The following is a 22,631-nucleotide window of genomic DNA, read 5'->3' as shown; positions in this document are numbered from 1 at the left end:
TAGTAATTTCTGACAATGCTTTGTATTTCTGTGGTATCAGTTATAATCTGTCGTCTTTCATTTCTGATTGTGACCATTTGTTTCCTCCCTCTTTTTTTTCTTGATGAGACTGCATAATGGGTTATCAGTTTTGTTTATATTTTCAAAGAACCAGTTCCTGGATTTTTAAAATTTATTTAATTATTTTTCAAGTAGAGTTTTCTATTACTCCCATCCCATCCCACCAGCTCCTGCTCCCCCCTTCCTCCCATTTCCACCCTTCTTAGGTTGTCCATGTGTCCTTTATATTTGTTTCTCTAAATCTCTCGCCTATTTCCCCTGAAATTCCGTCCCCTCTCCCCCCTGCTCGCTGTCCCCCTGTTCTCTATTTCAGTGTTTTTGGTTATATTTTGCTTGCTTGTTTGTGTTGTTGTTTAGCTTCCTGTTAAAGGTGAGATCATATGACATTTGTCCTTCAACACCTGGCTTATTTCACTCAGCATAATGCTTTCCAGCTCCATCTATGCTGTAGCAAAAGGGCGGAGCTCCTTCTTTCTTTCTGCAGCATAAAAATCCATTGTGTATATGTACCAAAGTTTTTTGATCCATTCATTTACTGACAGGCACCTAGGTTGCTTCCAACTCTTGGCTTTTGTAAATTGTGCTGCTAAAAACATTGGGGTGCATATGTTCTTTGGGATTGGTGTTTTAGGGTTGTTAGGATACAATCCCAGCAGTGGACTTGCTGGGTCAAAAGACAAGTCCAATTTTAGTTTTCTGAGAAAATTCCATACTGTTTTCCATAATGGTTGTACCAGTCTGCAAGCCCACCAACAGTGGACCAGAGTCCCCTTTTTCCCCACACCCTCTCCAACATTTGTTGTTTATTGCTTTGTTTATGATAGCCATTCTCACCGGTGTAAAGTGGTATCTCATTGTGGTTTTAATTTGCATCTCTCTAATAGCAAGCGATATTGAGCATCTTTTCATGTATGATCTGGAGGCTCTGTATGTCCTCCTTGGAGAGGTGTCTGTTCAAGTCCTTTCCCCATTTTTTAATTGGGTTAGTTGTCTTCACTGAGTGAAGTCATGTGAGTTCTTTGTATATTTTGGAGATTGAACCTTTGTCTGAGGTATCATTGGCAAATATATTTTCCCATACAGTTGCTTGTCTTTTTATTTTAACACTGTTTTCTTTAGCTGTGCAGAAGCTTTTTATTTTGACGAGATGCCATTTGTTTATTCTTTCTTATATTCCTTGCTCTAGGGGACATATCAGTAAAAATGTTGCTTCGTAAAATATCTGAGATTTTCCTGCCAATGTTCTCCTCTAGGACTTTAATGGTGTCATGGCTTATATTTAAGTCTTTTATCCACCTTGAATTTATTTTGGTGTATGGTGAAAGTTGGTGCTCGAGTTTCATTTTTTTGCATGTAGCTGTCCAGTTCTCCCAACACCATTTCTTGAAGAGGCTATATTTAGGCCATTTTATGTTACTGCCCCCTTTGTTGAATAATAATTGACTATAGAGAGTTGGGTTTATATCTGAGCTCTCTGTTCTGTTCCATTGGTCTATGTGCCTGTTTTTATGCCAGTACCAGACTGCTTTGATTAGAGTGGGCTTGTAATACAGTTTGATATCAGGTATTGTGATCCCTCCTACTTTGTTCTTCTTTCTTAACATTGCAGCTACTATTCGGGGTCTTTTATGGTTCCATATAAATTTTTGAAGTGTTTCTTCTATGTCTGTGAAATATGCCATTGGTACTTTAATAGGTATTGGATTGAATCTGTAAATTGCTTTGGGTAGTATGGACATTTTGATAATGTTAATTCTTCCAATCCATGAACACGGTATACGTCTCCATTTGTTTGTGTCTTCCTTGATTTCTGTCTTCAGTGTTGTGTAATTTTCTGCATACAGGTCTTTAACCTCCTTGGTTAGATTTATTCCCAGATATTTTATTTTTGTTTTTGCTATATCGAATGGGATTTTTTTCTTGATTTCTGCTTCTGCTGATTCATTGTTAGTATACAAAGATGCTTTTGATATCTGGATATTGACTTTGTAACCCGCTGTTTTGCCAAATTCATTTATTAGTTCAAGCAGTTTTTTGGTAGAGTCTATAGGAATTTTCATGTACACTATCATGTCATCTGCAAACAATGACAGTTTTGTTTCCTCCTTTCCAATTTGAATGCCTTTTATTTCCTTTCTTGCCCGATCGCTGAGGCTAAAACTTCCAATACTATATTGAATAGAAGTGGTGAAAGTGGACAACCTTGTTTTGTTCCTTATCTTAGTGGAAAAGCTTTTAGTTTTTGCCCATTGAGTATGATGTTGGCTGTAGGTCTTTCATATATGGCCTTTATTATGTTGAGGAATGGTCCCTCTATTCCCACTATACTGAGTGCCTTTATCATAAATGGGTGTTCTACCTTGTCAAAAGCTTTTTCCCCATCTATTGATATGACCACGTGGTTTTTGTCTTTGCTTTTGTTTATGTGGTGTATTACATTTACTGATTTGTGGATACTGAACCATCCTTGAATCCCTGGGATGAATCCCACTTGGTCATGGTGTATGATCTTTTTGATGTATTGTTGGATGGAATTTGCCAGTATTTTGTTGGGGATTTTAACGTCCATGTTCATCAGCGATATGGGCCTGTAGTTTTCTTTCTTTGTTGTGTCTCTATCTGGTTTTGGAATTAGGATGATGTTGGCTTCATAAAAAGAGTTTGGGAGTTTCCCATCATTTTGGATTTTTTGGAATAGTGAAGAATAGGGGTTAGCTCTTCCTTAAATGCTTTGTAGAATTCTCTTGTAAAACCATCTGGTCCGGGGCTTTTGTGTGATGGGAGTTTTTTCATTACTGCTTCCATTTCGTTTGCTGTTATTGGTCTGTTCAGGCTTTCTACTTCTTCTTCATTGAGTTTTGGAAGATCATATTTTTCTAGAAATTTGTCCATTTCACCTAGGTTTTCAAATTTCTTGCCATACAGTTCTTCATAGTAATTCTTAACAATCCCTTCTATTTCTGTGGTATCAGTTGTAATTTCTCCTTTTTCATTTCTGATTGTGTTTATCTGGGTCCTCTCTCTTCTTAATGAGCCTACTTAAAGGCTTGTCTATTTTGTTTATCTTTTCAAAAACCAACTGCTGGATTCATTGATCCTTAGAATTGTGCTTTTAGTCTGTATGTCATTTAATTCTGCTCTGATCTTGGTTATTTCCTTCCTTCTACTTGCTCTGGGCTGTCTTTGTTGTTGTTTCTTGAGTTCTTGCAGGTGTCAGGTTAGGTTGTTTATTTGAAATGTTTCTATCTTCCTTAGGTAAGTCTGTACTGCTATGAACTTCCCCCTCAGGACTGCCTTGGCCGTGTCCCATAAGTTTGGGGTTGTTGTGAGTTCATTTTTATTTGTTTCCAGAAACTTTTTGACTTCTTCCCTAATTTCAATCTTGACCCATTTGTTGTTTAATAGCATGCCATTCAGTCTCCATGATTTTGGGTGTTTTGGGTCTTCTTTTCCTTTGGGGTTGGTTTCTAATTTCAGTCCCTTGTGGTCAGAGAAAATGCTTGGTATGATTTCAATTTTCTTGAATTTGCTGAGGCTCATTTTGTGTCCTATCATGTGGTCTATCTTTGAAAATGTTCCATGTGCATTTGAAAAGAATGTGTATTTAGCTTCTTTGGGATGAAGCGCTCTATATATATCAGTCAAGTCCATTTCATCTAGGGTTTTGTTTAATGCCGCTATATCTTTTTTGATATTTTACTTGAAGATCTGTCCATTTTTTACATTGGGGTGTTAAAATTCCCTACTATAATTGTGTTGCTGTCAATATCTTTCTTGAAGTCTTCTAAGATTTTCCTTTTATATTTGGGTGATTCTGTGTTGGGTGCATATATATTTATGATGTTAATGTGTTCTTGGGGGATTCTTTCCTTGAGTATTTTTTAGTGACCTTCTGGGTCTCTCTTTATGGCCCTATTTTTGAAGTCTATTTTGTCTGATATTAGAATTGCTACCCCGGCTTTTTTTTTTCTTGTCCGTTTGCTTGGAAAATTTGTTTCTAGTCTTTCACTTTTATTCTGTGATGGTCTTTTTTCCTGAGGTGGGTCTCCTGTAGGCAGCATATGTGTGGGTCATGCTTTCTTATCCATTCAGCTATTGTATGTCTTTGGATTGTTGCATTTAATCCATTTACATTGAAGGTTATTATTGATAGGTACTTATTCACTGCCATTTTTGTACCTGAGTTTCTCTGTCTCTCTCTTTCCCTTCCTTTTCTTAAAGCAGTCGTTTTAGTATTTCTTGTGGAACTGGTTTGGTGGAGGCATATTCTTTTAGGCTTTTTTTTTTTGTCTTGGAAGCTCTTTATTTGGCCTTCTATCTTGATTGAGAGCCTTGCTGGTTAATTTAACCTTATTTGTAGGCCTCTGGTTCTCATTACTTGAAATATTTCTTGCCATTCTCTTCTTGCTTGGAGTGTTTCCATTGAGAAGTCAGTAGCTAACATTATTGGGAAAAATATGGAACACTTCATGAATTTGCGTGTCATCCTTGCGCAGGGGCCATGCTAATCTTCTCTGTATTGTTCCAATTTTAGTGTATGTGCTGCTGAATCAAGCACCATTTCCTGGGTTTTTTGATCCTTAGAATTGTGCTTTTAGTCTCTGTGTCATTTAATTCTGCTCTGGTCTTGGTTATTTCCTTCCTCATACTTACTGTGAGCAGCTTTTTTTGTTGTTCCTTGGGTTCTTGTAGGTGTAGGATTTGATTGTTTATTTTAAATGTTTCTATGCTGTTTAGGTAGACCTGTATCACTATGAACTTCTCTCTCAGGACTGCCTTCACTGTGTCCCATAAGTTTTGGGTTCTTGTGAATTCATTTCCATTTGTTTGCAGAAAATTTTTAAATTCTTCCTTAATTTCATTTTTGACCTATTTATTGTTTAATAGCATGGTATTCAATCACAATCATTTTTTGTGTTTTGGGTTTTTTCCTTGGTGATGGTTTCTAGTTTCAGTCCCTTATGATATGATAAAATGCTTAATACAGTTTAATTTTCTTGAACTTATTGAAGCTTGTTTTGTGTCCTATCATGTGGTCTATCTTTGAAACTGTTCCATGTGCATTTGAAAAGAATGTGTATTTTGCTTCTTTGGGATGCAAGTTTTTACATGTATGAGTTATGTCCATTTGATCTAGGGTACTTTATAATGCTTTTATCTTTGTTGACATTTTGCTTGGAAGGTCTATCCATTTTTGACAGTGATGGGTTAAAATCCCCTACTTATGACTGTGCTGCTGTCAATATCTTTCTTGAAGTCCTCCAAGATTTTCTTTATGTATTTGGGTGCTCCTATGTTGGTTGCATATATATTTACACTGTTTATGACTTCTTAGTGGGTTTTTGTCTTTACTTTTATGAAGTGTCTTTCTGGGACTCCTTTTATGCCCCTTGATTTGAAGTCTATTTTGTTTGATATGACTATTGCTACCCTGGCTCTTTTTTTTGTACATTTGTTTGGAATACTTTTTTCCAACCCCTCACTTTTAGTCTGTGTAGGTCAGGGGTCTCAATCTCATTTTTACCAGGGGACACATCAGCCTCACTGTTGCCTTCAAAGGGCCAAATATTATTTCAGGACTGAATAAATTTACCTACTTCTTAACAGCTAAGTTAGTGTTGAATGCTAACACTGGGTAGAAAAAAGTTACTGAGGTAGATAAAAGAATGTGAAGAACCAGATTTGGACCATAGGCCTTGTGTCTGCCCCCTGTGGTATAAGTCTTTTTTTTCTGAGATGGGTCTCTTGTAGGTAGTATGTGTGTGGGTGATTATTTCTTTTCCATTCAGCTACCTATGTCTTTTTACTAGAGTATTTATTCCATTTACATTTAAGGTTGTTATTGATATATACTAATTCATTGCCATTTTACTTCCTTAGCATATGTGTTCCTCTCTCTCGCTCTCACTGTCTTCTTTTTCTTAAAGCAGTACTTTTTAGCATATCTTGCAATGTTGGTTTGGTAGAGGTGTATCCTTTAGGCCTTCTTTTGTCTGGGAAACTCTTTATTTTGCCTTCCATTTTAACTGAAAGCCTTGCTGGATAGAGTAGTCTTGGTTGCAGGCCTTTGGTTTTCATTATTTGGAATATTTCTTTCCATTCCCTTTTGGCGTTCATTGTTTCCATTGAGAAGTCAGTTGCTAGCCTTATCAGGGCTCCCTTATATGTACATTCCTGTTTCTCCCTTGCTGTCTTTAAGATTCTTTGTCTTAGAATTTTGGCAATTATGCTATGTCTTGGTGTGAACCTCTTTGGGTTCATTGTGGTTGGGGCCTTCTGTGCTTCCTGGATTTGTGTGACTTTCATCAAATTTGGGGAGTTTTTCTTCATTACTTCTTCAAACAGGTTTTTTTATCCCTTGCTCTTCTCCTTCTGGTATACCTATTATACGAATAATATTACATTTCATGTTGTCCTGCATTTCCCTTAACCCCTCTTCATTTTTTTCTGAGCCTCTTTTCCTTTTCTTGCTCTTTCTGGGTGTTTTTTCTACCTTGCTCTCCAGATCACTGATTTGATCCTCTGCTTTATCTAACCTGTTTTTTTATTTCTCCTACTATGTTCTTCAATCCAGAATTTGTTTCTTCATTTTCTTGTGTATCTTGTTGATAATTTCTATTTGCTTTTATATGTTGATATAGTTTTTTGGTAATTTCCTTATAGTTTCCCTGTATGTTGGTAATTCTCAGTGAGCTCATTGAGCTTCTTTATAACCATTGCTTTGAACTCAATATCTGATCGTTGACTTGCCTCTGTTTCATTTAGCATTCTTTCTGAGGCTTCCTCTTTTCCTTTCATTTGGGGGTTGTTTCTTTTTCTTTCCATTGTTTGTGAGACTATTATTGTTAACCTTTGCTTCTTTAATTGATCTATTCTGATTCTCTGAATTTGTGGTGTAACTTTTGTATTAGGGGACCTATGAGATTCAATGATGCAGCCTCCTTGATCTCCTGAACTCACTGCTCTTGGGATGCCATTTATGTTTGCTCTCTGAATTTAATTTGGTTTTGATTATTTTGGGGGCATTCTTTGGTGGGCCTTTTCCTGAAGCTGGTTGACTGAGGGTCAATTACCCCACTACATCTGGTATGCTGTTGTGCAGGTGCTGCCAGGAGAAAACCATAAAGCCCAAGGAACAATTCCACATCTGCAAAAATATCTCCCCTCTGCAATCTCAGTATCAACAGGAAATTAGCCTGTATTAACAAGGGTGTAAAGAGATTAAGACTATTACAAGAAAGGAGAGAGATAAAGAATAGTATAAATTCTAGAGACTTAATATGCACTAACTTACCAGACAAGAAATCAATATTAAAAAGCTATGCAGGAAAAGAAATATTTCTAATCATGGAGAAGTACACAGTGGATTTCACCTTGGTAACCTCTAGTATTTACCACTGTTTTTTTTTTCCTTTTTGGATTCACCTCTTGTGAGGTCATATGTTGCATTCACCTCTTGTGAGGTCATATGTTGGATTCACCTCTTGTGAGGTCATATGTTGACCCTGTCTGACCTTAAGCAGCCTGCTCTGAGACTGCCAGAGATCTCTTGTCTATAGCTGGCTCTTTCAGTTGTTAATTAAGTCACTTTGCACTCAGCAGTCAGTCTTAAGCTTCATAGGGCAGGGCAGAATTCCTCTTGGGTTTGGAGCTATTGTTTCCCCTCTGGGTGCTGCTGCTCAAGGTGGGGAGAGTGGTCTGCCTGAGCAGGATGGCTGCTGCAGTATTGGTGATGAATCAGCACCAGGATCCTGGCAGCTGCTCTCTCAGTTCTCTCCCCCAAGTCTTTATCCCCAATCTCTCCTCAAGCCTCTCTAGTCCACTCTGCCCCCACTTTTGCCAGTGATCTATGTCTTTGGTTGTCTCACTCAGTTATTAATCTAGTCACTCTGCACTGAGCAGTCAGGCTTAAGCACCAGAGCCAAGGCAGAGTCTCTCTTGGGGGTGGGACTGTTGTTTCCCCTCAAGCCACTGCGGCTTGGAGAGGAATGGTCTGCCTGAGCAAGATAGCTACCGAAGTATAGGGGATGACTCAACACTGGGATTCCTGCAGCTACTCTCTCCTCTCTTTCCCCAAAGCTTCCACCCCCAGTTTCTCCTCAGGCATCTCTAGCCCACTCTGCTCCCACCTTTGCCAGAGCTCCCAGGTAAGTGACAGCAAATGAAAATTTGTATGTTGGCCTTTTAAATGGCTCTTTGCATCTCCAGCCATCTGTCTCTGGCAGAGAACAACCTTGCCACTTTTTTGCCACCAGTTGTTATCTGTGTACTTTCTGGGCTCTACTGCTCTAGGCTGGGTATCCCAGATTAGCTTTCAGACCCCATTCTTCTCAAGGGATTCCAACCTGACACTTAATTATCCCTCTGGCGCTTCTGCCTATGGGCACCTGGCCAGACCTCTCAAGTCTCTATCACACTTGTTACAAGACAGGTTGTGCTGAAAGTGATTCTTCTGTCTCTCTGATGTTATAATGTTTCTCTCTCACTACTCAGTTATTTATTCTGGTAATTTCTCCAGAATTTAGTTGTAATTCCAGATTTGTCCTGGAAGGAGGTAACTGTGGCTTCCACTCACTCATCTGCCATCTTGCAGTCCCCCAATATTTCCATTCAATTATTTGTAAAATTATAGACTTCCACTCAATGTACAGTGGTCAATAAGTTACTGAAAAACATTTAGAACTGTTTACTGATACTGGCAGAAAAGCAAACATAAATAGAGAAACTAAAATTTATAATCATGCTTTTCTTTTATGGGCTCCACATTTACTTTATAGTACCAATAAATATTCCTCTACAGTTATAATAATATCTAGAGATCATCAAGAAAAGGTTTTTATAACATCCCCATGTGGACAGGAAATAACAGACACATGTAAGTGAAAACTAATTATATTAGAAAATTAATTGCATTGAATTACTATAATTTGGTGGCTTTAAATATCACCATAGTTTCCGTTATTAAAGGATTGTGGTGAAATTTAACCTCATAAAAGTACAAGAAGTTAACCTAATTATTTATTTTTTAAATGGTAGTCAACATGAATAAAAGTATTACTATGTTATTTAAATCTAATTTAAAGACATAATTTACATGAAGAAATTTTTTTTAACTTCTTAATCAGAGTCACTCTGGTGGAACTACTTTAATAAAAGTTTCATACACACAAACACACACACACACACACACACACACACATATATATATATATATATATATATATATATATATATATACATATAATTTTGATTTCCTAGTAGAAAATGAAGTTTCCTATTTCCAAATTACAAATTGGATCACATTTTTAACATTTTCATGAAACTTGGCTAAGATGGAGCAAAGAGGGTGCCTGATGCCTGATAATCCCAGTGTCTTTAGTTTGCATTTCTATCCTGCACAATTGTCACATTTTCATTATGTTAGTACCCAATTTAACAGCATTATTACACAGTGAAGAAATGCCATAAAAGGAGGTGGAACTAAACATGTTCCAGGCTGCTATCTTTCCAATGGCTTCCCACTCATCAGAAGACATCAAGCCTCCCTCAGTTTCTTCCTGCAAGTGATATTCCTTTCTCATCACCATAAAGAAGCCAGGGAAGTATGAACAAGATATGAAACCTCAGGGAAAATAAAGGAGATACACAAACTAAACAGTCTTATTCTAAGTATCATTGGTTCACATCAATTGCTGATACTATAACCCCTGAGAAAATAATATTGCGTGGATTGGCAGAATCAAAAATTACAGTTCTAAGATTCATTTTAGCTCATAGGGTCAAATGGCTCAATGGGACCTTAGAGACTATTTTGCCCTATCCTTTCATTATATCAACAAGGAAACTGAGATTCAAGGAAGATAAGTGGCTTGCCCAAAGTTGCACATGTTGTAAATGCTCCATTCTGGAATAGAACCAAGTTTTCTTAACTTATAGCCCAGTTCTTTTTTATATCACCAACCTGGTTAGAACAAATAAAGCAGAGTGCTTCAGTTCAATCATTTTATCAGCACATTGATTCCCACCCTCACCTAGGCCCCCAGAATCTCATTCGCATATATGGTCTCTCTTCAATACACATTTACATTTGAGCATGTTTCATAATATAAAAATATTTCCTACAATTTTTACTAGTTTTTCTAGAACTGCTACAAATCTAACTTTGCCAGCCTCACAGCCCCTCTGTTCACACATATCACAGTGACCTGAACCCTTAAGAGGCCAAATTATTTGTTCCATGGGACTGACAGAGCTTGTAAGACTCAAAGCCTGGTGTCAAAATTCATAGTGACCTCTCTAAGGATATTATTTTAAAAAATGAAAGATGATGCAAGAATTCAGTTAATTAAAAATACTCTTGTAATGAGTTTGAAAGGAAAGCAAGCAGGTTCAGACACAAGCATGGTAAAATATAGATACTATAGAACTACATGCAAAACTATTTAATCTTATGAATTTGTCATTTTAATCCCAGCTAATGAATATGGAAACCATAAAATGCAAGGGAATTAGACATTAATTGATAACATCTGCCTTACCAAAGTAGGACCCCGCATATAGGATTCTGAGTACTAGCTTGATTTTACATAATATGTTAATAAGTATATAAAAAGCTTATTTAGGTTTTCATTTGGATGTTTTATTTAGGATAGGAAATTAGATTATGTGTGTAATAAACTTCCGCTGACTTATATTTACACATAAATCATCAAGATATGAAGTTTTAAAAAGTCTTATTAGATAATATAAGCAAAATAATAATAACAGATAACACAATGAGAAATAGCAATCACCCTGAATTTTGTATTAAATGTATCAAAACCAAATTACTATATAAAACTTAGCTAATTAAATTTGTTCCTTTTTCTGCTTTTATCTCCTCTATTTATCTCCCCTCTTTCCTACCCCATGCTTATCTATAATATTCATTTTTAAGGGACTTTCCAATCCCACAACCCATTTCCAAATATTCCCCAATAAGAACAAGTCAAAGATGGTATATACATACCATGTAACTGATATCACATCTCCCTGTAAGGCCAGGGTGATTGGGTGTGTGGAAACATTTAACCTAAGCTGGGCTAATTTTTCTTCTGGGCCCTTCCCTAAGCCATAGCTAATCAGATGAGGATTAACATGTACCTCAAAATATGCCAACCAGATTATTTTCCTAGAAATTTGGACTTGTGACACAGAGATGTGAGTCAGCTTTTGTTGTTTAGGTAAACCAAGAACATGAAATATTATAAGCTGCAAAAAGGCTACATTTATGCATATACTGTATTTGCTGATGTTATAAAAACTGACCTGGAGAGGGAGGGTGGTAAAAGAGAGAGAGAAGCTTCCCAGTTTCTTCACTACTTTCCAATCATTGTTTCCAGTTACCCAGGAGGCCAAAACTTCCCTATCTTTTGGGGGGCTCCTTGAGATACCATATTTCCTACAAGAAATTCCCCTCCTTTTTCTGCTTAAGCAGGCTTCTGTTACAATCAAATGCACTGTAACTAAGATCCTTTCTCTCTTTTTTCCTCTCTTTTCCTTACAAGTATATAGACTATACACACCTACACGTTCACATCTTTTTAAATTATAAGCCAAGAATTCTAGAACTCCATATGCTGAGCAACATTTTGTCTCGATTGTTCGCCACATTATACCTTCATTCTCTGCATCAGCTAAAATGTTTTATAGGGATGTATAAAAACAACAGGACATGAGTATTTAGGATCACCTATCATCAAAAGGTTGAAACACATTATCTTATTCCCCCTCTCTTCACTGTCTTTTTACTTGATAAGGAATCATAATGCCTAACTTAGTGTTGCTGATATTTTTAATTATTCAAAAAAATTAGTCTTTCTTCATAAGCATAGACCCTAAAGATAGAAAAATAAAAAAGAATGTGGCAATGAACTTAATGAACATTAGGCACCAGCTTGTACCACTTGAGAACACTTTTTCTGTCTCTTCTCTGGCTTATATGACCCTGTTTATGAAAAAGTTCTTAGGAAATCACTACAGAAAAACATTTAACTCTCCTAGCTTATGATATGGGATGATAAAAAACATTGGGGTACCTTAAAAGGTGAAATAAGTGACTGGAACAAAGTTTTCTCTACTCTCAGCAAATATTTTAGAGTAAAGCACTAAGCTGGGTTGGGAGGAAAGAGAGAATAGAGGCATACAAACATAACATGATGAGTGCACAGCCCCTCTGCTCTCAAAAGACCTTGTGGGGTCATAAAAATGGATCATACATACATAGGACAAAGTACATAGGATCAGATGGGAGGTAAAAACAGTTTTAAAAGTTATGATTCAGACTTCCAGCCAAGATGGAGGCATAAGTGGAAATACTGTACCTCCTCACACAACCAAATTTAAGGACAACAAAGATTTAGAAACAAAAACACAACCAAAACAGACAGAAAATTGAACTGTACCGAAGTCCGACAACAACAAACCATTCATCCAGACTGGTAAGAGGGGAGGAGTCCTCAGCCTGCAGAGAGGGGTTGTGGCAGGGAAAAGCGCCTGGCTGCCAAACCAACCCAGGTGCTCAGGCAGCAATTGCCAGATCCCAGGAGTGGGGTGGCAATGGGCAGACTCAGTGAGGGCATAAGGCGGCTGGTTGACCACAGTCACACATCCACTTGCATATAAACCAGGTGAAAAAATGGACAGTGAGATAGACCACACAACACAGGGCCCCAGCTCCAGGAAATAAAGCCAAAAAGCACCAATTGAAAGCACTTGTGGGGGTTGAGGTGCTGGGAGACACTCCCAGCCTCACAGGAGAGTTGGTTGGAGAGACCCACAGGGTCCTAGAACGTACACAAGCCCACCCACCCAGAAATCAGCACCAGAGGGCCCAATTTGCTTGTGGGAAGCGGCAGAGGGGACCGAAATCTGAGAGAGAGTGGAACAAATGCCATTTCTCCCTCTCTGACCCCACCCCCAGTCACAACCCAGTAACTAGGTTGACCCACCCTGATGAACACCTAAGCTTTCGCCCCTCATACGTAACAGGAGTGAACAGACCAAAACATTATGGCCTAAGCAGAAGAAAAACTCAAAGCCCCAGAGCCAATACTTATAAGCAACAAAGAGACAGCCAACCTATTGGATGCACAGTTCAAAGCACTGGTGATCAGGATGCTCACAGAACTGGTTGATTTTAGTCACAAATTAGATGAAAAAATGAAGGCTACACTAAGTGAAATGAAGCAAAATGCACAGAGAACCAATAGTGATGGACAGGAAACTGGGGCTCTATTCAAGGGAGTGGACCAGAAGGAAGAAAGAAACATCCAGCCAGAAAAGAAGGAAGAAACAAGAATTCAAAAAAAATGAGGAGAGGCTTAGGAACCTCCAGGACATCTTTAAACGTTCCAACATCCGGATTATAGGGGTACCAGAAGGGAAAGAGGAAGAGCAACAAGTGTAAAACTTATTTGAACAAAGAACAAAGGAGAACTTTCCCAATCTGGCAAAGGCAATAGACTTCCAGGAAGTCCAGGAAGCTCAGAGAATCCCAAAGAAGGTGGACCTAAGGAGGAACACACCAAGGCACATCATAATTACATTAGCCAAGATTAAAATGAAGGAGAGAATTCTAGAAGCAGCAGGAGATAAGTGGACAGTCACCTACAAAGGAGTTCCCATCAGACTGTCAGCTGATTTCTCAAAAGAGACCTTACAGGTAAGAAGGGGCTGGAGAAAAGCATTCCAACTCACAAAATCTAAAGACTTACATCCAAGATTGCTCTATCCAGCAAAGCTCTCATTTAGAATGGAATTGCAGATAAAGTGATTCTGACATAAGGTCAAGTTCAAGGAGTTCGTCATCACCAAGTCCTTACTATATGAAATGTTAAAGGGACTTATCTAAGAAAGAGAAGATAAAAATATGAACAGTGGAAGGACAGCAAACTCACAGTTATTAACAACCACACCTAAAACAAAAGCAAACTAAGAGGACAGCTAGATCAGGAGCAGAACTGTAGAAATGGAGATCACATGGAGGGTTAGCAACAGGGGAGGGGGAGGAGGAGAAGGGGGAGAAGGTACAGAGAATAAGTAGCATAGATGGTAGGTAGAAAATAGACAGGGGGAGGGCAAGAATAGTGTGGGAAGTGTAGAAGCTAAAAAACTTGTGACACATGGACATGAACTAAAGGGGGGAATGGGGGAGGGAGTGTGCAGGGTGGAGGGGAATAAAGGAGGAAATGGGACAAGTGTAATGGTATAATCAATAAAATATATTTTTTCAAAAAGAAAGAAAATTATGATTCAAAACACCTACATTATAATGTGGAAAGATCATTTGTGGACTCATTCTAGTGACAGGATTCAGCCAGTACCTATTTGTTCACCATATAAAATTGTGAAGACCATATCAGTTAAAGAAAATTATTTATAAGATTTATTCTACATTTCAAACATAAACATTTATTTCTAAATCAGTTGCAGTTTGAAGTAAAATGTAAACGAAGAGCTTTTTTTTATTTCAGAACTCTTTTTTAGGTGATGTCATGATTCAAAGCATCAGAAATAGTCTTAAAAATAAAAATCTTAACTCACATTTTACAACTTCAGTATTTCAAGCAAAGAGTTGGGTGAAACCAAGAAAGAAGGAGAATTCAGTAGCTTTATGGCTGGAAAAGTTTGGCATTCTTCCATGACTTGCTTGCTGCAAAAGGCAGAATTTGATTCATGAGGAGCTGAAAGCCTCTCCATGCTGTTCCGGTGGCCCAGAGATTCTGGCTTTGAACAGCACCATCTGGACCAGTGTGAAAGACAAAGTCAAACTTCCCATGTGCATTTGCCTGGCTGGTAAATCAACTTCAGAGCAAGGGCACAAGCTGCCTCTTGGGCTCCATCAGCTTTCTTCCTTGGTGGTGTGGATAGCTCCAAGGTGCCATTGCCATCATGAGGAGAGTAAGGCCCACTTTGCTGTTGCTGCATATGGCAAATAGTCCAAATGTGAGTTGCTATTTCTCTTTTATTGGCAACTGTAGTTACTCAGCTTCCTGTATCATCATCACCTCTGTGAATAGATGAGCTTTCCTTGCACATAAATCCTAGAAGGGTCTTCTTTGGCAATCCCTCATTAAAGGGATGGCCATTTGTTCCTATAAATTGGAACAAATGTGGCTAGTGAGTCTGAGCTGAGCTCCACAGACTGTATTGTATTACAAATGTCTCTTATCACTCAGTCTGTCAGTCATTTTAGCCATGCATACTTCCCTGTTTCACTACCCTTGACAAAATTTTAAGTTCTGACATCATTGCAATAGCTTTTGAAACCAAATGAAGAGGTCATAATCCTATACAGTAATATATGTGTTCACGTGTTCCATGACTTTAAAAAACCTGGGGGTCATCTTTAATGTCATTTTGAACACAGTTTTGTTTGGGCCCAAGGGTTTCCACCTAAAATCAAGCTGAGGAAGGCATATTATTGATACCATTGCCTGTCCAGTGCAATGGGCATCTGCTGATTAGGTTGTTTTATGTAGTAAAAACAACATCTGCTCTTTTTCACTACTAATTTAACTGGCAAATACAGCTCTATTCCCAAATAAAACAAAGGTGGGGCTGATAATCAAAAGTGGCATAGCATGTAACATGCTAATTTGAATTAATTTACAAAATTCCTGTGCAAACTTCTTACACCTTGCTCTTTCAAGTATGGAGTACTTCAGGTAATTTGCAGGTATTCCAAAATGATATACACATGATCATTTTGAGATCCTCAAATTTCCAGAGAAAGCTTTAAAATGCATTCTGCCCTCAGTTTATGAGACTGAATTTAAGAAAAATAAAATAAGGCTGCCTGTTAGGTTTCCTAGTTGAGCTGACTTTGTAAAATGTTGAGATTTTATTTTTAATGCTATTGAGCTCTTTGTCTTAGATTGGACAAGAAGGCTCTATTCAGTACTTACCTGGCTTTAATAAATAGCCATGAAAAATTGGGGCATAATGCCAGATATAATCACTTTATAAGAATAAAGTAACCATTTTGAGTTCAGGTTTGTAGATAGATTATATACATGGGTATGCTGGAAGCTAAACAAGGTCACTAATACAAGATGTTCCCTCAGGATTAAAATATGGTGGTAACTTAATATTAAGTTAAGTTACCATCATTCAAGATAATGGTAACTTAATCAAATGAATAATCTTTTTGAAGAATGTGCCTATACTATATGGTAGTTGCCTGCATGGTGGATTCTAAGAGGAGGAAAATTGAATAGGAAGAAATAGCTTGTGTTAACTAACTCTGCCCAGGAAAGACAGGCACTATATGTTGCAATAATGATAATAATAATCATGGAATCATAAACATTATCATTTACTAATGTCTAAGTGACTTAATATATATATAAACCATGCAGAACAGTACCTGGGACAAGTAGGTATTCAATGAGTATAAGATATAATTATTATGACACTGTACTAGTATAGTAAAGCACTCTACTAAGCCATTTATAAACTTTAATTTACAACTGAGATCTGGAGCTAACTCCCAACCCTACTGCTGTCCTCACCAACCTTACATCCTACCCCTGCCTCACATATAAATACTCATAAATACTTTTTTTCAACCATCCATCAAATTATACAAGGCAGGGCTAGGCACAACCTGGACACCACCTTCTCCTTCCCTCTACAAATTTCATCTTTTAAGAATGCTTATTGATGTTATCTCACTGTTAATTATCTAGCAGTTTCTTCTCTATACCTTCAATGTCAACACTCTGACCCAAACCACCATTTTTTCTTTCCTAGACTACTAAAAATAGCCTCCTAATTTATTTCCTTGTACCTGCCCTTTTCCCTATTTAAGCAGATTCTCCATAGAGTAGCCACATGACCTCTTCAAAACCTACTAGTTAGATACTCGACTAGACCTGCAAAATCCTGTTTGGTCTGTCTTCTGCCTACTTTGCCAGCCCCAACTTGCACCATTGCCACTCTTGCTCCATATGCTTCAGTTATAAAGGATTTTTCCAGTTCACAAAAGAATGTGTTTAAAATAAGGACTTGATCTGAAAATCATGGAAGTCCTGCCAGATAAAATGAGGTTTGAGCTGAGAAGCTGAAGAATAAGGAGGTGTTAAATTGAAAGCAAAGCATGCAGAGGAGGGCTGTAGTGAAAGGCAGTTTGGAAAAGAAGAGGAGGCTATTCCAGTAAAAGAAAGCAAGTAGCATGAGCAAACAACACTGGAGAGGAAATGAATTTTGTATGTCTAGGAAAAAAAAGAGTAGGGCTTAAGTGTAATGAGCAACCAGGAAAATAATACAAGTTAAGTCCATACAGGGAGGTGGTAGTCAAGATATGTTGAAGCTGTAGACTACAATAAGGAATTTGAAAGTAATCATGAATAAATTAACTAAATTATTAGACCTTCATTTTTTGTAAAGTAAAATTTGGTTCTAACTTAAAATTTAATTTAGTTTATTTTTAATTAAATTTATTATTTCCCTGGCTGATGTTGCTCAGTGAATTGAGCATTGGCCTATGAACCAAAGGGTTGCCAGTTTGATTCCCAGTCAGGGCACACACTTGGATTGTGGACCATGTCCCCAATAGGGGACATGTGAGAGGCAACCACACATTAATGTTTCTCTGCCTCTCTTTCTCCATCCCTTCCTTTCTCTCTAAAAATAAAGTTAACTAATTTATTTATTTATTTATTTATTGGGGTGACATTGATTAATAAGGGCATATAAGTTTCAAATATACTTTTTTATGATATATGATCTGTATACTGCATTGTTTGCCCAGCATCCACAGTCTATTTTTGTCTTTAATCACCATATATTTGGCCCACTTTAAATTTTAAAATATGAGTTTTGTTTTTGTTTTAACCAAGTATAGATTTGTATTCTTCACTAGTCATCAGTGAAGTCTGTTGGACCCGGCTTGGCAGACAGTAGCCAAGAGATGCCAAAGTTCAGAGAAGGAAATGTGTTGCTGGTGGGATTTCAGGTGCACTGGCACCACTCTGCGAGACACGAATCTTGCCCACATCATCTGACACAAGACAATTCACTCTCTTTTGCATCCAATAACTATTACTCAACAGTTGAAGAAAGGAGCCAACAAACTGCTCGCCTACATTAACCAGCTGAAAGATGCACATTTAAACTATTTTTGAAAAATAAGGTCAATTGGGGAGCAACTTAGAAGCAAGGAAAAATAAACAAATTACATATTTGCAAGTCCACAATGATGATGGATTTAAACATACACATAGGGGCGGAAGATTAGCAGACTGTAGAACAAAGCAAAACAAAACAAACAACACACATGCGTGCACACACACATTCCAAGGCTTTGAATGAAGATCAATAGACATAAAAATTGGTTGATTTTTATCGGAGAAAGAAACAAAGATAATGAAAAATATCTTCTTTACAATATTTCCTGAAACACATCCCAGCATTTTCCAAAAAGAGCTTGCTGGAACTAAAGTTTGAGCCAATTTCAAATTATACATATATTTAGTAATCAGGAAATACATTGTTTTCCATATTTTAAAATTGAGAAACACCAGCAGTGAAATTTCCGAGTAAAAAGCAGTTTCATTTTTAGTTTTCCAAGGAAATTCCATACTGTTTTCCACAGTGTCTGCACCAGTCTGCATTCCCAACAACAGTGCACTAGGGTTCCTTTTTCTCCACAATCTCTCCAACACTTGTTGTTTGTTGATTTGTCTATGATGGCCATTCTCACCAGTGTGAAGTGGTATCTCATTGTGGTTTTAATTCACATCTCTTTGATGGCTGGTGATGCTGAGCATCTTTTCATGTCTCTGGGCCCTCTGTCTGACCCCCTTGGAGAAGTGTCTGTTCAAGTTCTTTGCCCATTTTTTAATTGCAACCCTTGAACACCAGTCCAAAAGAACTTATGCAATTCAATGTTCATAGAAGCACAACTTACAATAACCAAGTTCTGGAAGCACCCTAAGTACCCATCAGTAAATGAGTGGATCAAAAAATTGTGGTACCTTTACACAGTGGACTACTATTCAGCAGAAAGAAGGAGCTCCTACTCTTTGTGACAGCATGGATGGTTCTGGAGAGCATTATGCTAAGTGCAATAAGCCAGGTGGTAAAAGAGAAATACCATAGGGCTTCACCTATAAGTGGAACCTAATCAACAAAACAAACAAGCAAGCAAAATATAACCAGAGACATTGAAATTAAGAACAAACTGACAGTAACTAGTGGGGAGGTGTGAGTGGATAATGCGGGGAAAATGGGGAAGGGTTTCCAGGAACATCTATAAAGGACACATAGACTAAACCAAGGGGGCTGTAATCAGGGGAGGGAGGTGGGGATAGCTGGGGTCAAGGGGAATGAGGGGAGAGATGGAGACAACTGTACTTGAACTGTACTTTAATAAAAAATTAAAATAAATAAATAAAATTGAGAAACCAAAGCACTGCATTATAATTCAGCATATACAAGTCACTCAACAGCATGTGAAATGGAACTGAGGTTTCTTGATATGTAACCTACCTTGGTTCACTATTATCAAGGAAAATTTCATGATGGCAGGGCTCCTGTTCCATTGCCATTAGTACCTACCACAGAACGTGCCACATAGTGTCTGCTCAATAAATAGTTGTTAAACAGCTGAGTAAGTCTCTCTGCCCCAAATTCAAAAGTGCCATTTGCTTTCCATTCATTGTCTGGAATGTCTTGCAACCACCAATAGAGAATAATATAGAATTTGCCAATATCAGTCTCTTGGAAAGTAAATACACCCACACACACATATGGCAATTTCATGTTTATATTGTCCCAGTTACACTTCAGGAAACAAATTTATTTTTAGACATCTGTTTGATCAAAACTTTTGGGTTTCGTTAATTTAAAGACCATTATTTTAGTTGACATTTTCCCTTTTAACAAAGAATGAGCAAACCACATGTTATTACAGTTTTCTGTCTTTGTACTCATGTAAGGGAAACTGTAGACTCTGGCATCTGCTGGTGAGGTGGGGGGCTCAATTAATCTCAGCTTAGCTGGTCATGCCTTTCCAAATCTTTGCATTTTACCAACCCCAGAAGCCTTGAAGAGGGGTCTAATTATATCTCATGCTGGGGTCTACCTTGTTTATGTTTGGGGAACAGATTTCTCTATCAAAATGGTATAATCAAGCATATCTTCCAGTCTATTAACCCCTGTGTGAAATCTAGATTATTGGCCTATCATCCAGGTGCAGATTCAGTATGTATTGACCTAAAATTAATATGTGGATCATGATGCCAGGCACTTTTACCCACTTTGCCTCACTTTATCCTCTCAACAATTTTGTGGAATATGTGTGATTATATATTACAAATGAGTAAACTGAGACTCAAGTTAATGAGTAAAATCAGGATTGTATCTTGCACAGAGACATACAAAGGGCCATTTTAAGTTTCCAGAAATATTGTTGCCTTGGCAACTATAGCATTCTTCTAAAATGAAGTATGTTGTATTCTTTTTATATTATTACAAAATCAATGCATATCCATGACAGAAGTATCTTTTTAAATGATTGTATTTATTTATTTTTAGAGAGAGGGGAGGGGAGCAAGAAACAGAGAGAGAGAAACATCAATGTGTGGTTGCCTCTCAGGTGGACCCCCAGGGACCTGGCCCTCAATCCAGGCATGTGCCCTGACTAGGAATCGAACTGACAACCCTTTGGTTTGCAGCTGTGCTCAATCCACTGAGCTACTCCACCCAGGGCAGAAGTAGCTTAACATAGAAAGGAGAAAAAGAGAAAAGAGAAAAAAAGGATGAAAAGTGGTCATAAACAATATTATTTAGTGGTAACTACCAGTAATAATGTGTTGCTGTATGTCTTTTAGGGGGTTTTCTATGCATATTTTCAAGGGATCACACTGTGGGTAGTTTCATAATCTTATTTCTTCAACTAACAATTAAGATAATATTTTATGCCAATAAAAATAGACTACCTCATTATTTTTAATACCTGGCATTCCATCTTATTGATATGCCATAATTTATTAAATAAATTTTTATACTTTTAAGCTGTTTCCAATGTTTTGCTATAACAAATAATACTGCAGTGAACTTCATTACAACTGTTTTTGCCCATTTCCTCATTAATTTACTTGAGATAAATGCCTACAGTGGAATTTCTATATCAGAAGGCTTGCACATTTTGAAGTCTTTTTTATTTATATTCATTGTGTCTTATAATGAACCCAAGGATAAAGGCCCTCCTGGTGGAGACATTTTTAAAAGAAGAATTATTGCCATGTTTCTTCTTCTCTTTTCTTATCATTGTCCTACCCCTTTCTGACTTGTTATTATTCCCCAATCATTTTTTATTTTATTTTTTATTTTTTTAAATTGAATTCTTGTTCAAGTACACTTTTCTGTCCCATATTCCCAGCCCTTGCCCCCCGCCAGTGCTCCCCACCTCATTTCTTATTCCAGTCATTTACTGCCTGCACATTTATACTTTGCCAGGAATTTGCTTAAGATAGACAAGACAGCAAAGCTAAAACCTGACTTATATCTCTGTGTAAATGATGATTGGTCACAGGTAGCCACAGAAACATGAGTAGACAGAAATGTAACTACTGCCATTTGGTAGCTAAACAGATCTTTCTGAAACAGAAAATTGTAAGTCCAACAATTCAGCTGTTTGATTTAATTCTATCTTCTTCCCATTTCTTTATATTTATCTTTGTGATTATGATTCTTCCTTTTAGTCATCAGCCTCCAAAACATTAAAAAATATTAGACACATTTCCTTTTTATATTTTTTGTGAAGGAGGGAATGTGTTTGCACATTGTCTACAAATATGATTCAGGATAAATGATTTCATCCTCAATGTTTAAGTGCAATTAGGTCTTTAAAAAGTCTGTTCTAAATGCCATAATTCAGGACCTGTAAGTAAGGGAAAGCAGTAAATATTTGAAAATAAATTCATTTCTGACACATGAAAAGGGGATTCTTTTATGCTTTCATATCTCCATTAAAGGCCCGATTGTCCAGTGTCACAACCATTTTAGGCCATTTTCTTCTGTTAATGTGAAAGTCTTTCCTTTTTAGTACAATAAATTAATGATCATAATGAAGGCATAGACTATAAAACACAAACCCAGAAACACCAAATGCATTTTGATTGCTTCAGGGCGATTCTTGTTATAATTAATACTATTAAAATGCTATCTCTATAGAGAGGCAAAGATGGCCAATCTGCAGATGAGGGCCCCTAGCAGGCTAAACTAAGACTGATGGTGTGTAAAACAACAGGATACTTTGCCTCATTTGTTACAGCAGGATTTTACATGCATCCAGATTTTCCTGTTGATTCAGACAATAGCAACTCTTTCTAAATTAAGGTCATCTTATTTTTAAAACAGAATATGTAATAGCATATAAAAATAAACAGTACAGAGTGCAGAAATAAGATTTCTAGGAAATGCCCTTTTCAACCATTTCTTCTCCTTTTCCAGAATCAAATGTTTATTTTGAATTCTGGTCACATTTCTCCTGAATGGCTATAGTCATCTTGCAATCCTCCCTA

The 22,631-nt window shown here is 37.3% G+C and overlaps 1 non-coding gene across 1 annotated transcript; it reads right to left on the bottom strand.

The window, feature by feature from the left end:
- Positions 1–4,511: 4,511 nt before the first annotated feature.
- On the bottom strand, positions 4,512–4,618 carry LOC118976602 (U6 spliceosomal RNA). Its single transcript, XR_005064316.1, has one exon. It is a non-coding gene; the product is annotated as a U6 spliceosomal RNA (small nuclear RNA).
- Positions 4,619–22,631: the final 18,013 nt, after the last annotated feature.

This window comes from Sturnira hondurensis, unplaced genomic scaffold, assembly GCF_014824575.4.
Source record: "Sturnira hondurensis isolate 20B ecotype Veracruz unplaced genomic scaffold, ASM1482457v3 Scaffold0001803, whole genome shotgun sequence".
NCBI lineage: Eukaryota > Metazoa > Chordata > Mammalia > Chiroptera > Phyllostomidae > Sturnira > Sturnira hondurensis.
Note: the sequence above shows the minus strand (reverse complement) of the source record. Positions and strands in the feature narration are given on the sequence as shown.